The sequence below is a fragment of the Amblyomma maculatum genome, chromosome 6, assembly GCF_055883805.1.
Source record: "Amblyomma maculatum isolate TAMU_Amacu chromosome 6, ASM5588380v1, whole genome shotgun sequence".
Taxonomy (NCBI): Eukaryota; Metazoa; Arthropoda; class Arachnida; order Ixodida; family Ixodidae; genus Amblyomma; species Amblyomma maculatum.
Window position 1 is genome coordinate 169,971,441 of NC_139349.1, and position 17,096 is coordinate 169,988,536.

Genomic DNA, 17,096 nt, shown 5'->3' on the forward strand with positions numbered 1-17,096 from the left:
CAAACCTCTCAGAGTGTTCGTGATGAACGTTTGGCCATTTTTATCAAGGGGCACATGCTGGTAGCATTTTTCGATCAATCATTTCAATCAATCATTTTATTTCAATAAACTGTAAAACTAAAATGACTCCTTACACTCGTCAGCCTCTCAAAAAGTTCTGCTTTGGGAATTCCATGCGGCTTGATTACTGCCATGTCACAGTTTCGAAAGTCAGATTCGTTTTTTTCAACAGCAGAGTTTTCATGGTTACATGGTTGACGCCGCTCGCAATCTACTGGCACAACATGCGCTTTAAAAGGTTGCGAAATTGCAGTCATCAGCCAATTTGTTCAGTGACGCAGTGTAGTCGCTTAGGGTCTCCCGTGGCTGTGGCGACTCAGTGGTTATGGCGCACAGCTGCTGATTCACTGTCACATCCTCTCCCTTCTTTTAGAGGTCGAGCCTAACCACACGCTTGACTCTGTGGCCTGCATGTGTCACAGTAGTATCGGCAGGTATGGATGCCGACAATTGCTGTGACGCTCCGCCTTGCTGATGTGAACAGTCCTTTTGTGGAGTTTCTCGAGAGTCAAGGGTCGAGTTTTGCAAGGGTTGAAAAGTAGCGATTGATGGTAGGGCAAGCATTGGAAGAGGGGGCGGAGTAGGCTTGGAAAACCAAGTGTCGGATATCAATGAGTTGTTCCTTCGTTGGCCGATCATAATGGCTGGTCATGTGGTTCAAATTTAGCGGCGTATTCTTTCTGAAACTTTGTAGGAGGAGCCTTCGCACCTGTCCACCACATCTTTCAACAGGATGCCGACGTAGTCTACAGGAAAAGGCAAAAAAGTAGATACTATTTGAAAACACGACATTGCGCATAATACTCTTCAAGTTGGTAACAATTCAACAACACACTAATTTGCATTAACCCATACCTAGCAAGTCCACTGGTATAATGGCAAACCTAGTAACCCCTGTAACGAAGACATAATTAAAAAAATTCCTTCTTTAATTGCGATGCTACCGGTGCCTGTTGAGTCATGCATTGTTTGCTTACTGTATGTTGGCTCCTCTTTAGTGGACCGACAAAGAAGTGGCCCTTCCTTGTTTTTGAGGTCTTTACTTTCCAGCGCTGCTCACCGTCCGCCGTCTCCGCTTGCTCCCTCACAGAATTTTCGTTCAAGTGCATTACAGCCAGCGGAGTCCTGAATCAAGAGAAGCGGTCAGGTCATTTGCTTGCATTCCACATTTTTTAAGCCAGTGCTACTAAAAACATAGGACCAGTGACACCACTGAGCTTACAGCTGCATTTCACTACGAAGACACTCATGAATGTATGTCCAAAACTCAAGCACACCCATATTTGCATTGTCCTTTCCAACACACTTCTCATTGTTGCAAACGCCTAAAGCACACATGGATTACTGACGCGGATTGTTGTCTGGCATTAAATAGCTTCTAAGGCCATAGATGGCTGCCTAACACGGCTACTGTAACAACACTGTAACAAATTACATCTACATGCCTCGTAAATACCGTATGAAATTCATATAGAGTAAACTGAGAGCTGAATGGCAGGCTTCATGGGACAGCGAAACAAACAACAAACTACACTTCGTCAAGTCTATTGTTCAAGAATGGAAGTCGTCTGGTCATAAAGAGCGCTTTTTTAATTGTCCTAAATCGCCTCGGCATTAGACATCTTAATCTCATACGCAACTTATACTCTGGCCCCGCTGGGGTGGCGAAGTGGTTAGAGCGCTCGACTACTGCGGCCAAGAATGCAGGATCGAATCCCGGCCTCTGCGGCCACTTTCGGCTAGGCGCCCGTATCCTGGGCGATGTCAGTGCACGAAATTTCAGGTGGTCGAAATTTCCAGAGTCCTCCCCTACGGCGTCTCTCACAGTCTGAGTCGCTGTGGGGCGTTAAACCCCAAAACTAAACCATCATACTTTTCGGACAAGAAAAATATCAATGTGAGACATGCGGTTAACAGCTGACAGTAAACCACATTTTAATATTCTGCTTGAAATTTGAGGAAATCGAGAAGAGACATCTTATGTGGTTCAATAGTGAACACATCCCACTTCATCCAAGCCTCTTGCTAGGAGAGAACACCATTGTCGAAATATTTTCTGTTTTCGATTATTTTTAAAGACGTAAACCTGCTAAACAAACACCTTGAGTTTTGCGCGTGAGGGCCCTAGTCGCCTAGCGTCATAAAACACAACACATATGCAACTTGTCGGGTGCAGGGATCATTTTGACTAAGCAACATCTCTTTTTGAACAGATAACTGTGTTTTCAGCGAGATTCTTTTGATTTCTTTTTCCGAGAATTCAGATGTTATCGGAACCTTACGCTGAAACATAGACCTGTATGGCCTATGTTATGGAGACCGGCCAAACTGCCTAGCTTGCTGTTCTATTCGACGAGCTAAAAATAACATACCTTGCTTGCATCCCTTCTTGGGAGAAAGCATTAGCCTTGGGAGCAAACTGGATCAGCAGGCTGTGGAACGATTCCGTCGAAAACGTCTGGACATCCGGAGACAATTGACGAATGTCGCGCAGCAGCAAAGGGGAGCCTACAATTTCCTTCAACCGCTAGAAGGCCTTTGAGTCTTGAAAAAAAATCATTTCGAGACAAATTAAAACTTTATTACTGCAGTCTAGGATGCAATATTGAATAAGCATTCAAGAAACGGCGTTCAATACCAGCTCTTACTTGATCTCATCCAGTTTCGGTTTTGGAGAGGGCCGTGCACACATTCCTTGTAAGGTCTCTCATGACCGGCATGTTTGTTGCAGATGTGGTTGAGCATGCTCAGACACATGCTCACCACAAAATCTCCATTCCCAAGGCCCATAACGGCCACCCAGTACGAGTGGTTGATGATGTCGCCGATCCACCGTTCAATGCTGGAGTTCTTCCGACTGCAGGCCCACAGTTTTTTCCTGAGGCCTAGAAAATTTTGAAAAGTGTCCTTTTTGCAAAGTCTGAAATAGTCCTCTTGGAATAGTAAAAACGATGGGATGCTAATTACTAACCTTTGGCAACATGGCATACGTCAAATCTGTGGCTTATTCCTGGCTGTTCTCTGTAGAAGCGCCTGACACCGGGATACCGGTCGAAAATGAAAAAAGAACAAGCAAGGCACCGTGACTACTCAGAAGGACGTTCGTCGGGGGAACCAGCTAAACACGAAGGCAAAGCAGAAGAGGTTTGATTTGGTTTCTGGGGCTTAACATCCCAAAGCGACTCGGGCTATGAGAGATGTCATAGTGGCAGACGCAGGAAATATCGACCGCTTGGTGCTCATTAGCGTGCGCTGAGATCGCACATCACATAACTGCTTTGCTTTTCGCCTGCATTAAAAAGCGGCCGCTGCGGCCGGGATTCGATCCTGCATTCTTGGGGAGAGTAGTGGAGCACCATAACCACTGCGCCACCCCGGCGGGGTTGTGTTTGTAAAAATGCTCCCAGTTAAACATAGATCTAATGAACCTCCATGTAATGAATTCCTTTATATTGTTACTGAGATGAGTCAATGAGAGCCAGTAAAAAGAACAGGAAATCGAGGTGTGCACATTCCGTTGGACCTTGTCTTGTGGTGCGTGTGCTGCTGCCCGCTGGCTGTGTTAACCTGCCCTGTCAAACCTGCCTGAGTGTCTCATCATTTTACAAGCTTGAATGGCACTTTGGAGACACTGAAGACTCGTAGCATAATGCCAAAATTTCGGTGCCTAGTCAATGTTCCAACTGTGGCTGGCATTGAAAATAGCTTCACAGACTTGTCATCGACGGTCCGGCAAACATTTTTCAAGGAGCTGCTGCGGTTCGAGCCGTCTGCATGGTGTCCACTATCTGTGCCTGCTGACATTATGGTTCCTCAAGAGGCTCCCGCCGTGCTCCCTTTGACGTCCCAGATGAACTCCGTCAATGCAGCACCCACTGACGCCTACAGCCTAATTGCTCGTTTCTGCCGCAGTCGTCCACTGACCCACTATGATTGTCTCGTCAACCGAGCTTGGCCATGTAACCTTTTCTACGGTTCTTCTTGGCCATGGCCCCTATTTTCATTCCATTTTCCGCATAAAGGTGGACCATGCAGTCATTCTCCTGTTTCGTAATGGTGCTGTTGCAGTGATCGACCTTGCCGTGAGATCAACTCGCGTCCTAACTATCCATTAACTAGTGCTGAGATAAATGAAAATTTTCTGAATCATGTGGTCATGACATGTTTCGAGTTTCTTCCATATATCCTGATACACTTTAGTTTTGGAGATAGGAAATGGAGTCACTGGGTTGGAAAGGGTTAGTTTTAAGTTTGTCGAGAGCTGCGGCCCTTGGCTGCGATGAGTTCCCTGCCGAACTTTGGCAGCTTGGTAAGGCATGTCGCTCAAAAATTGATTTCTTCCATACATACCACAACTAATACTTGAACGCTTACATTTACTTGTAGCCTGTAGCCATCCTGAGAGTTCTCTTTCCTTTTTAAAAGAACACAAATGCCAGGAAGGTGGCTTTCAACCTCCCTGCTTCCACCGCTCTCCTAATTCCACACGTAGCATCATGCTTTAGTTGAAGATCTGCGTAGGTGAAGGCACTCTCCATGAGAAAAGGCTCTCACATGTTTACAACTGAATGTAACGACAGTTTGCAGTAAACATTTGATATGCTACCTAATCTGCATTCGTTCATGATCTTGCTTTCTATTCTGCACGGTCCTTTTTAGTTTCATAAAAAGTGGTTAGCGAAGTGAGCTAAAAGCCGCTAACCTTTCTTGATTTCGTTACATCCAGGTTTACCTGAATTTACACCATCTCCGGTTTTCTATAAGGTCTATTTCTAACTACTCTGAGTGTGATGCTGCCATTATGCCTTAATTACAACTCCAAAGACATGGCTAATTAATTGGGATGATAAGTGACCCCCATGCCACATGCTTAGTATTGGAATGAACATGTAACAACAGCATACTAGCAGATATCATCTCACCCTTAACCAAGTGCTGTTCTTTAAGATGTGACGAGTGCAATTGGATAGAATATACTGCTTTTTCTATACACTGTTTCCACCTAAGTTCCAACTGACTGATGTCATGGTGAAGTATAGAAGCCTGGAGTATTACCTGTTGTCAAGGAACGTATGGTGACGCCTGCATTTTCAAGTCCCTCAAGGCACTTCCTCAACCCTTCTTTTTCCATGGCCACGCTGTTTGGCACTGCTTCAGACTGCAAAAGGGAAAAAAATTACCGTGGGCTGATTGTTGTAGCTGCTCCTTTTTATTCATTGCGTCATCAGCCTAACAGTGTTCACTGCAGCCCAATGGCCTCTATAGCCTCCCTCCAATTAACCCATCCCTGTGCAAATTTTCTAACCTCATCTGACTCTCTTGTTCATGATGCATTTGCCTTCCTTTAGAATACTCTTCACTATTTTAAGAGTGTCCTCTGTTCTCCACATTATATGCCCTGCCCATGTCCATGAAGATGAATTAATATGATTTTAGGAAGATAGTGAGAGACCGGAAAGCGTGGCGTGATATGGTCCATAGGGCCACGAAGAGCCGGGCACGACTGAACGACTGAACTGATGTCCATTCTCCCTTTATGATTTCACCTTTTTAAGAGATATCAGTAATGTGGTGTACGTAACGAGAGAGCCTCCCAGGGTCATAACAGCTACTTTTTATTTCCTCAATAATTTCTAGTAGCCCTGATCAATAGGACTGAGACGCTGCTCTTTCTAGTTCCATTACTTTGCTGCCTCCAGTTAACTGCTATTTGCTTCCGAGGCTTTTCAACATTACTTTAGATGTTTTCATATTATATGCTTCTTCTATACAACAGTTGCACTCTACCTGTATGACTGCTGACGTTTCAGCTGAATTAAATGCAATATTTTCTCACATATTGTTGTTTCTCGGCACCGTTCCTTTTTTCCTTTGCTAGTGGAAAACTGGACCCCCCTGGGATTTACCCCGACAAGCATCCTGCCCGCAAGGTGGATGCTCACCCCTCGAGTAGAGCTGTGTGACTATTCCATTCCATTGTGTTATATCCATCAGTAATAAGAACACACCTTTTTAACCACAACTTGCTCAGTGCGGACAATCTTGCCAACTTGCACGGCCATCAGGCTGTAAGTGAGGTAAAGCGCAGTATCCTGACGAATGACACGGACTGTCACCAGCAAGGTCGAGTTGCGATCCTTTCATTTCGACGGCCAGCGTAGCCTGCCGCTCCTGAAACAGCTGCGGGCAAGACAACAAACACTCAATAACCTTCTTCAATTATTAAGCAGGTTACTCGTTATAAATGCATGGGAACAATATTTTATCGAGTAAGGGTTCATATTTTAGTACTTTACAGTCGTGGCTACATCCAGTGTGCTGGTGAGTAAAGATAGAATGGGCAGATGTAAATAACGCCAAGCATGGGTCTCAAATTTATATTTATCACCCATTCTTCCCAATGCAACCATGTGAATCTTGTGTAAACATGCAATGGAATAGCAGCACAACAAAGGACAGGAATATGATAGCTGCACACTCCCTCCAGGCCTCTTCCTACACCTTTGTATATGAGTCTTCCATACATCAATTAAATGCTACCTCCATGACTGCTGACACTGAAGACATGTTTTTGATGCATCATAAAAGTGACAGTGGCACAGCAGTAATGTCAAAATATTGTGCAGTGTCTGAACCATAATTCTGTAATCAGCACTACAACATTGTCTTCGGATGCAAACAATCGTCCACTATACTCTGGGCTCACTTGCTGCTTTATGCAATGGAGCCGTGCATCCATAAATCATTAGCTTCTGCGATGTTGCAATGTAAAGAATTTTGAAAAATAAAATTGTGCCGCATTCCTGCAACGCAACAAATATTCAGATTTGCTCAACTAAGACAAACATTACTGCAGAGCGATCCACCAGTTTCATGTGTTGTCTTTCTTTGTTAAAACTGGTTAGAAACGCAAAGCTTTAAAGCTGTTTAGAGCACGCCCATAAAGAAGCATGCAGCCATACCTCGTTTACAGCAGGCAACAAGCAGCCACGCTGGTATTTGTAGAAGGTGCGCTAGCTGATAGTCTCGATTCTCATCAGTCTGAAGCAGCGTAGTGATGCAGCCACTGGACACCCCGAAAACAGGATGCCCGCAGCTACTAGAAGGTTTCCAGCTGCATTTCCACCCACAAGCCGCTGGCAGTTCCACGTACGCTCATGCCCTTGTGGACATGCCATGCGCACTCTGAGCAGCGTGCCAACGACAGTGTGCTCGCTGCGGCATGGCTGGCAGCAGGTGCAACATGTGCCCACCAGCTCCCGCAAGCACCTCTCGAAGACAATGAACTTCCGTTCACTTTCTAGGGACATTTCTTTATTTATTTATTTCGGATACCTCAAGGGCCCTTGGTCTCTACATGAGAGGTGGGCAAACAACCTGGTGTTAATAAAACAATGTCACTATGGCTTTCTTGAAATGGTCCGGGCTTGTATGAAGGATGGCACTTGTGGGAAGATTGTTCCAGTCACGAGCTGTTTGAACAACGAAGGAGTGAAGATGGGTGACGGTGCAAGCAGGTGGAGGGTAAACGGCCTTATGGTGGCTTGTGCGGGCTGAAGAACGATGAGCAGGCTGAATAGAACAGTTATAAGAAAAATTGTGAAACATTTTATAGTACAAAGTCTTGCAACAATACGGCGTTGCTGGAGGTTAGGTAAGCATGCATTATTTTTTAGACAAGTAACACTGGTGGAGTACAAGTAATTTGAGTAGATGAATCGAACAGCGCGGTTTTGGGCAAGTTCAATAGATTTAGTTATGTTAAGTTGAGCGGGGTCCCAGATGGCAGATGCATACTCTAATTTTGGCCGAATTAATGTTTAAGCCTCTCTCGGCTATTTTCGTCGTAATTTACGCCTGGCTACACCAGCGGTTAAATTACGACGAAGATAGCCGAGAGTTCTATTAGCATTGTTAAATAAGCACGCAATGTGTCTGGATCAATTAAGGGTACCCGAGATATCAACACCAAGATATTTAATGCAGTTGAGGGATGAGACACTGGAACCGTTCAGAAGATAATTTGGGGTAGGGTAATTCTGTCGTCTGTGAAAAGAAACAAGCGCAGTTTTGTTAGTGTTGAAGGCCATAAGCCATCTATGACACCCCCTTCCAAAATTTGTAAATCGAACGGAAGAATATCGTTATCTCCAGAGCTGTTAATAGAACGGTAAATCACACAATCGTCAGCCGAAGTTTTGATGAAGAATTATTAGGTAAGTCATTGATGCAAATTACGCAAAGGAGAGGGTTGAGGACTGTGCCTTGCGGCACACCAGAGAGTACGTTAGATGGCGTAGAAGTTGTATGGTTGGCCTCTACAAATTGCTGACGGTTAGTGAGAAAGTCCTGAATCCAGTTGAAGACGAGCGGGTTAAGGTTTAGTTGCGAAAGTTTCAGCAGTACCGGTTTGTGAGGGACTTTGTCAAAAGCCCTCTCGAAGTCGATGAAGAGGGCGTCAACCGGTATGTTAAGGTCTACGTTAATACTTATATCGTGAAGAAATAGTGCGAGTTGGGTTTCGCATGAAAGTCCTTTGTGAAATCCGTGCTGGTTATGGTGAAAGAACTTGACAGATATAAGAAAACTTGTGATATGCAAGTAAATAATGTGTTCCATTATTTTCGAACAGACGCTGGTTAGTGATATTGGCCGGTAGTTAGTAGAACCTGGCTTAGGAACTGGAACAATCTTACCCACTTTCCAATCATGAGGGACGATGCCGGATTACAATGACTGCTGAAAAATATGGGACAAAATAATACTGGTGATTTTCTTTGTGTTTTTTTTTAGCACTTAAGCATTGATGCCGTCGATGCCAGCTGATGACGTCAATTTTAAAGATTCGATTAGTTTCAAGACTCCATGGGATGCAAATGTGGTATCTGGCATGATGTGATGATTATACGAGGAAACAAGTGGAAGATTATCGTCTGGCTCTCTTGTAAAAACGGAGGAAAAGGTTAGATTGAGTATTTTCGCTACCTTGTTATTGGGGACAAGCTGTCCATCCTTAGACATTAATGACAAAGGCTTATCGTTATCTTTGGGATTAATTACATTCCAGAATTGCTTTGGATTAGTGCGAATTAAGTCAGGCAGGATGGATTCATAAAAAAAGACCGTTTAGATTTAGTAACCTCTGAGTTATATAGTTTGGATGTATCTCGGTATTTCTGCCATGCTTGTGGACTGTTGGTGTGTCTGGCTGCACATAATTGTCGATTCTTCTTGTTCTTAAGACGCCTAAGTGTAGAATTAAACCAGCGGGAGGAACTACGCTCGCTGATGCTTATGGTTGGAATATAGGTATTGATTAATTCATGCATTTTAGATTTAAACATTGACCGGTTTTGCTCTACGGATCGCACATAAAAATCAACAAATAGAAATTCCCAAAACCTTGTTAGTTCTTCATTGAAATCTCGATAGTTACCGTTGTCGTATAATGTGAGTTTCTTGTTGGTTTTGGCTGCCCGGTTAAGTTTGGTTAGGAATATTCCATGGATTACTGTATGATCGCTAACTTCGTCTAGGTACACACAGAGGAAGAATTCTATCGGGATGAGTTGTAAGCACGAGATCCAGGATGTTAGCTGAATGACGGGAATGCCTAGTTGCTGAGTCAACGATCTGAGATAGCGAAAATGTTAGGCACGTGTCAATAAAGTCGCTTTCAGTATTATCCTTCGAAATGGTGAGGGTGATGTCAGGCCAACTAATACCAGGGAAGTTAAAATCGCCAAATATAATGATTGGGGAACGCGGATGCAAGGATCGTACAGAGTGAAGTGCGTCATGGAATTGGGACACGAACGAGCTGTCGTGATCAGGTGGGCATAGCATGCGCCAAGCATGATATGGGGGTGTGCAGCTCTGCAGCAAACGAACACGATCTCTAAAGAATTATGAATGGTTATTCGGTAGCAATTCAAATCATGATGAGTAGCGATAAGAACACCGCCGCCGCGTCTGCTGTCGTGGTCGGCACGAAAAACTTGGAAGTCAGGGTGTGAGAGAAACAATTCTGAATCATCTATAGATGAATGCAGCCATGTCTCAGTTAGTGCTATGACATTAGAATGTGATGAATCAATAAGGTTAGCAAGGATATCCCGTTTCGGCAGCACGCTCCTTGTGTTAGTGGAAAGGAAGAAGATGGATTTCATTTGGTCGTCATGATTGGCATGCGCCAATTGCTATGGAGAACGAAGAACAACTTGTTTGCTGACCGGATCGTAAACGTATGTGTCCTTTCCGGCATCTAGTATATTGTGGCGAAGAGTACAGCGAAAGTTTTGTTTCTTTTGGAATGCGATCAAGTTTTTCCGGGTTAAGCGGGTGGCTGGATAAAAGTCTTGGGCTACATTAATATTAGGATGCTTGTTTTCTCTGCTAGTTGCAAGTAGCGTTTGTTTGTCCTTAAAATGGGCAAACTTCACTACAATTGGTCTGGGTTTACTGGGGGGCAAAGCGCCCAAGCCTATGGGCACGCTCTATGTCACTCGCTTTAATAGAAAGTTTCAAATGTTCTTTGGTGAAGGCGATTACCTTTTCCTCAGAACTCGACCAACTTTCATCGCACTCATCGTCCACCCTGTATAACACCAGGTTGTTTCTCCGCGCCCCATCTTCGGCGTCGTTTGCTCGGGCAGTTAAAAGCTCAATCTGACAAGCGTTTGCCTCTGCGAGCGTCTGAACACTTTCTACATCTGCTTTAATTAACGTAAGGGATTAGTATTCTTCAATTTTGGTTAATCTTTCTTTTATATCTTGTAGCGTTTTATTATTTTCGAATTGCTTTTCACGAATATTTCTGACCTCATCTAATAGCTTTGCCTGCCCGGTTTTCAGTTCATTCAGGGCGTCTAATAAAGCAGATTGGTCATCGCTAGCAGAGGCACGAGTAATGGGGGGTCCTGGGTTTAGCTCAACATCTCCAGACAGTTGCAGAAGTGCTTGATTGACACGTACACAGTTACCAACAATGACATACGCTGCATGTGGGCCTGGCAGCACTAAAAGACCGCGGTAGTGCGTGCGCTTAGAAATAAGGAACAACGGTTTGTTACCTGCGAAAAAAACATCGGTGTGCGGTGAGGCGATGTCATCGCGCCTGCGCTGCCAAGCCCACTGAAAGCGGTGGCGATGTCGCGGTGATTTATGTAGGGCTTGTGACGTAGAGACGACAATCCGGAAGTGCATGGCCATGACCTGAGAATGCGCAGTAGGGAGGGGGCCGCAGGGATGTCAGCAGTCGGGCATCGCTGTGGTAGAAGCAACCGGTGGGCGGATGTTGAACCATGCATGGAAGTCAAGGAATCCTGATCGCATTACCGTGGTCCAGCCAGGTCGTTCAGCAGGTACGCTCCGAGTACAGGATCACCTCCAATAGAGCAGTTGTCTGCTCCGCAGGATTAGAAGGCCAGGGCAAGTAGCTGCACAAAAAACATCGGTGTGCGGTGAGGCGATGTCATCGCGCCCGTGCTGCCAAGCCCACTGAAATAAATAGCATTCTACTGCACTCGAATTCTCATGCACTCGTCTGAAATTATTGTCTTGGAAAATGAAAACGTGCCTCTGTTACTACTTTGCTCTGTTTTGAGGATTTCACAGTTAATCCACTCTAATAATCTTTGAAATAGAAACATTCGTAGTCACTTGCATATATTGCAAATCTAAAAGTGAGGGATGCAGTCAAGGTCATAAATAACATCAAATCATGATAAGATATATTCAGGTAGTGGTAGTAGGTTTTGCAAAGCTGCATGCAGTATACAACTGTGATCGTTAATAATCGTCACAATTAGTTACGAGGAAGGGAAAGGCAGAGTGGTCTCAATCTCGGTCGACGGCCTAATTGTAGCGTGAGTCAAGGGAGTGGCAAAAACCAATGAAAGAAAGGTGTCGTAGTGCAGGGCTCAAGAATAATTTTGGCGACCTGCGGTTCTTTAGCTTGCATCAACATCGCATAGCACAAAAATGTCTTCACCACTATGCCTCCACTGAAATGCAGCCACTGAGGCCGGTACCCTATTCAGTTCAATTTCATCGGGGGCAGTGTCAAACCATGTAACCACACAGTCACCTTAAAGAGCATATTCAGATGTATGCACTATATGTAATGATACATTTCACAAACCTGCCAAAGGTTGTGTCAAATGATGGCATGTACGTGGTGTCACACTCTGCAGCTGGATCCTGTTCACTTGCCTCCCAATCGAAGCTGTCCTCTGCAGAGTCCGGTGTAGGAGACAGTGGCTGTGGTGTTGAGGAACCCTGTGCCCTAAAGCTGGGTGGTATGGGAGACAGTGGTGTAGGCAGGGGTGGAGGTAGGTCGGTCTGGGTCCTCACCACAACCAAAAGCTTCGTGTTTAAGTTGACCTGCGTGGCTGCCAAAATTTTCTGGACTCATTACCACATCCAGATAGCAATTCTAAATTTTATTAACTCCTCGAGTCTTTTGCATTGCCCATACTTACCAAAGACACATACTGATGTGTGTAGTACGTGCTTCAGGAAACAGGTCAGTGTGCATTGGCACAGTGCGTCTTGCAGCAGAGCATGTGTTTGGTCGAACTGGCTCCTAGAGAAAAGCAGATGTTGTCATCTAAAAGCTGAGAGCTTATGGCCTGTTGAATTGTTTTGGGTTACTGAGGAAGAGCAACATATGCTAATGCTGCTACTGTTATCTCATATGCATGCTCATGAATTCCTCTTACAGGCAGGGCAAAGAAAAGCTCCTACAAAGAGAACTTATACCTGACAATATAAATAGCGGAGAACAAGCAATGCCATAATTTCTTACAAACGCTATAGCAAACTCCGTAATATGTTCTGATCATTGCATCCCATGTGTGAGCCATGTGTAGGAAAGCAGGGGAATACCAGCACATATGGACATTCAAGCGTTGGGACTTGCATTATTTTCCTCGAGCCATGAAGCAACTATCAGCAGTACAGAACGAACAAAAATATGATTGTTTATTTTGTGTGAGACATATGTTTTGTTACAAGGCAAACAAAAACTGTGATACCTCACGTATTAATTAAAACACTTCTGTACTAATCACCTAAGACATAACATGCATGGCGAGGCAACCAATGTGTTCTGCAACTTACTGCTGTTGAGGTTTCCCTGCTTGCTACTGCAGCCCGTGCTTGGGAGTGGGGCTGTAAACAATTGGGAATACTGTCCAATACAACAATACTGTCCACGTGTATAGCCTATTTACCAGGCTATAGGCTGCCTAATATCTGTAATGTAGAAAAAAAATTTCCAAATAACAAAACTGAAAGCATGAGAGACCAAATATGCTTGAAAAGGCTAGGTGGTCCAAAAACGCGTGAGAATAAACATGCCCAGTTTTCTTCATGCAATATTGATATTACACAAATAATTGATTTATTTCTAAAGCAGCGATGCAGGAAGCGACTCGAAAACAACATGCTACCGATACAGACAGCTGTTGTGACCGTGCATGGTCCGCGCTTGCGCACAATATTGTGCGCCTGTGGGCATCGTATTGATATGTGCTGTTGGTGCAAGGGCTCTAAGTGAGCCCCACCCCATATTTCACCCCACGGACTTCCCACCATACTGCACCACATGCAACGCCACGCCATCCACCCTCTACCATTACTTATGGGAATGCCCACATCTCATCCGCGTTCCTCCCGTCAAACACCCCACCCCCTCCTCCTGGGAGGCTGCCCTTCTAGCCGCACAACCTGCAGATCAGTTACGGCTGGTCGAGCGGGCTAAGCTAGAAGGAACAGCCAGAGGGCTCCTGGACTAAGTGGTCCTCCTGGAAGTGTTTACATTTTTTTAAATAAAGTTTTTTCCTCCTCCTCCTCTAAGTGAGCGTGTTGACAAGAATCTTTTTGTGTGAGCATGCTTTGCTTTGTCGTGATCCTACAACTGCCAAGTTGGCCCTGTCAAGGGAACGTCAAGAAAAATACAAAGAAACGTCGCCCTGTGAGAAATAGCCGGAAGTGCTTTTGTTCAACTGTTCACCCTTCCCGTCGAGAGGCGCTGTTGTCAAGTGAGGAATGCCTATTGTCCAAAGGAGACGATCGGAGTGACACATTTCATTCATTCGTTTCATTTATTCATACTGTCAGCCCTGGGCGGGCTATCACAGGAGTGGATATCAAACTTGAAACAGAAAAAGAACACATCAAACACTGAGATCAACACTAAATTTCATACATAATTGTGTTTGCCACTTGAAAAAAACAAAAACATTGTCATAGAAATCAAGCAGAACATAAAACATTGTGCACTTTATCTAAAAATTCGCTAAGTGATGGTGACGTGACAACGGAGTTTGGTAACATATTCCATTCCTTAATGGCTCTCGGGAAAAAACTAAATTTAAAGCAATCATTTCTGACAGGCGGCATTGGGATGCACAAACTGTGACGATGGCGTGATGTTTCTCCTGTTTTAATTTCAAAGTATTTTGTTTGATCGATTTTCAAGTAGTGGTTAGCGATCTGGAAAAGAAACTTGAGTCTGTCGCATTTGGTTCTAATGTTTGCAAATCAACAGATTTACACAAAGAAGGTGGAGAATCAGAATAACGATACCTATTGAATATAAACATTGCTCCGGGACGCTGGATGCTTTCCAGCTTAGAACAGTTGGAAGCAGTGTACGGGTCCCAGACAACTTTTGCATATTCGAGGATAGGCCTAACTAGGCTTTTGAAAACCAGACTTTTTATTTCAGGAGTTGCACTGCACATATTGCGTCTCAAGCTCCAGAGTGCCTTGGAAGCCTTAGTACATACATTATCTATGTGTGAATTCCAGCATTCCAGCGTAAGTCAGATGTGAGTGTTACTCCAAGGTATTTAAAATTACTCTAGTTAGTAATCTACCATTAATGCTGTAACTGTAATCAAGGACAGTTTTCTTTCTTGTAATGGTCATAAAAACTGTTTTGTTTGAATTTAATACCATCTGCCACACCTTACACATTCATGCATTTTCTGCAAGTTTTGATTGAGTTCTGCCTGATCTTCTGGAGTATTAATTTGTTTATAAATGATGCAGTCATCTGCATACAGTCTAACTGGAACGCTCAAACCAACAGGCAAGTCGTTGATGAAGATCAAAAACAAGAGAGGGCCCAGAACGCTGCCCTGGGGAACACCGGAATCGACTGGCATGATGTTGGATTTATACTCTTGAACCTGAACATACTGTACTCTAGACGAAAGATATGACCTGAACCACATAGTTATAGTTTCATTTTTAAATATGACACTGATTTTTTAGTAATAGTTTAGGGTGCGAAACCTTATCAAACGCCTTTGCAAAGTCCAAAATTACGATGTCCGTTTGCATGCGGGAATTAATTGACTGGGAAAGATCATGTACAGTTTCCGTGAGTTGTGTGATGGTAGAAAGCCCCTTGCGGAAGCCATGCTGGTTTACAAATAGGTGATTGTTACTCTCAAGAAAAGTTGATAAGTGAGCGTACATAATATGTTCGAGTAACTTGGAACACGTGCTAATGAGGGAAATGGGTCTATAATTTTCAACGTTAGAAGTGGGACCATTTTTATGCACAGGCACTATTTTCGCACATTTCCAGGCAACGGGAACACAACTACTGTCGATAGACGATTGAAAGATTTTGGTAAGAAATTTAGAATTCCACTCTGCATATCTATATAAGAATTCATTCGGGATACCGTCCGGTCCTGAGTTCTTTTTTGTGTTGATATTCAAAAGGAGTTTCAGAACTCCTTCTTCACTTATTTCTAAATCGGGTATAGGAGGGCAACCTGGAGGCTCAAAAAGCGGTGATTCGCCGTCATCTTCAGTTAAAACAGATGCAAAAAATGAATTAAATCTTTCAGCCCTCTGGGGGCTCTCTTCTTCATTAGAATGGTGAGATTTACCGCCGCCATTTATATATCGCCAGAACTTACTGGGCGCTTCAGTAAGAAATCTGGTGAGAGTCTGACTGTAAAAGGTATTTTTACTTTCTTTGATGAGTCGCTTTAACTCTTGGCTCATACGACATATGGAGGTTTTTAATTCAGGGCTTGGGTATTGTGAGCATCTTTTTCGTTTCCATTTGAGCTGCCGTTTTTTGTGAATAATGTCTCTATTAATCCAAGGATGCTTCCTTTTTGTTATTTTCGTGATTTTAGCAATGAACATTTCAATTGCTTTCGCTGTCATGTTTGCAAAAAAATCCCACAACTTATCCTTGCCAAGTCCATCTTGATATAAACACATGAATTCATCAAATGAGATTTCAAGGTAGTCCAGTAATCCGACATCATCAGCAGCCGCAAAATTCAAAACAGTCTTTCTGCAAGATTTGTGACATATTTCATGAGTCATATTGAGCGACATAATCACCATTTTATGGTCAGACAATCCTTCTTCAACATCACAAATCAGCAAAAACTCTAGTAGACCAGATGACAAAAAGACAAGGTCTAGTGTCGAGGATGTTGTCATACATACTCTCGTACTCTTTTCAACAATCTGAGTCAAACCATAGCAGTAGGCGAGTTCGATCAGATGTTCACTGCTAGCTGTATCAACTCTGCCTGGAGAAAGCGACATCCAATCAATTCCTGGCAAATTAAAATCATCTGTCAGAATAATATTGTCACCAAAGTGTACATTTAGGTCCAGTAACCTTTTTAGGTTATCAAGCCCGTCTATGGTTGAATTGGGAGCTCTGTAGAAAGCACCCACTAAGACAGTACGACCATTCAGTCTGGTTTTAATCCATGCAGTTTCTAAAACATCAAACCCTTCTATAACTGAGAATACTATATTACTCTTAACAAGTATTGCAACACCGCCACCCCTCCTTTCACGGTCTTTTCGTACTATGGAGTAGTTTGGGGGAGCAACTTCACAGTCTCTAATATCTTTATGTAGCCATGTCTCTATGATTACCATAATATCGGGTTCATGTTCAAGGCATATACTTTCTATGGCGTCAACCTTGTTAAGCGTGCTCCCAGCGTTCACATTTATAATTTTAAGGCAGACCGTCT

The 17,096-nt window shown here is 43.7% G+C and overlaps 1 pseudogene; it reads right to left on the minus strand.

Annotated features, from left to right (window-relative positions):
- Positions 1-684: 684 nt before the first annotated feature.
- On the minus strand, positions 685-7,370 carry LOC146187386 (uncharacterized; annotated as a pseudogene).
- Positions 7,371-17,096: the final 9,726 nt, after the last annotated feature.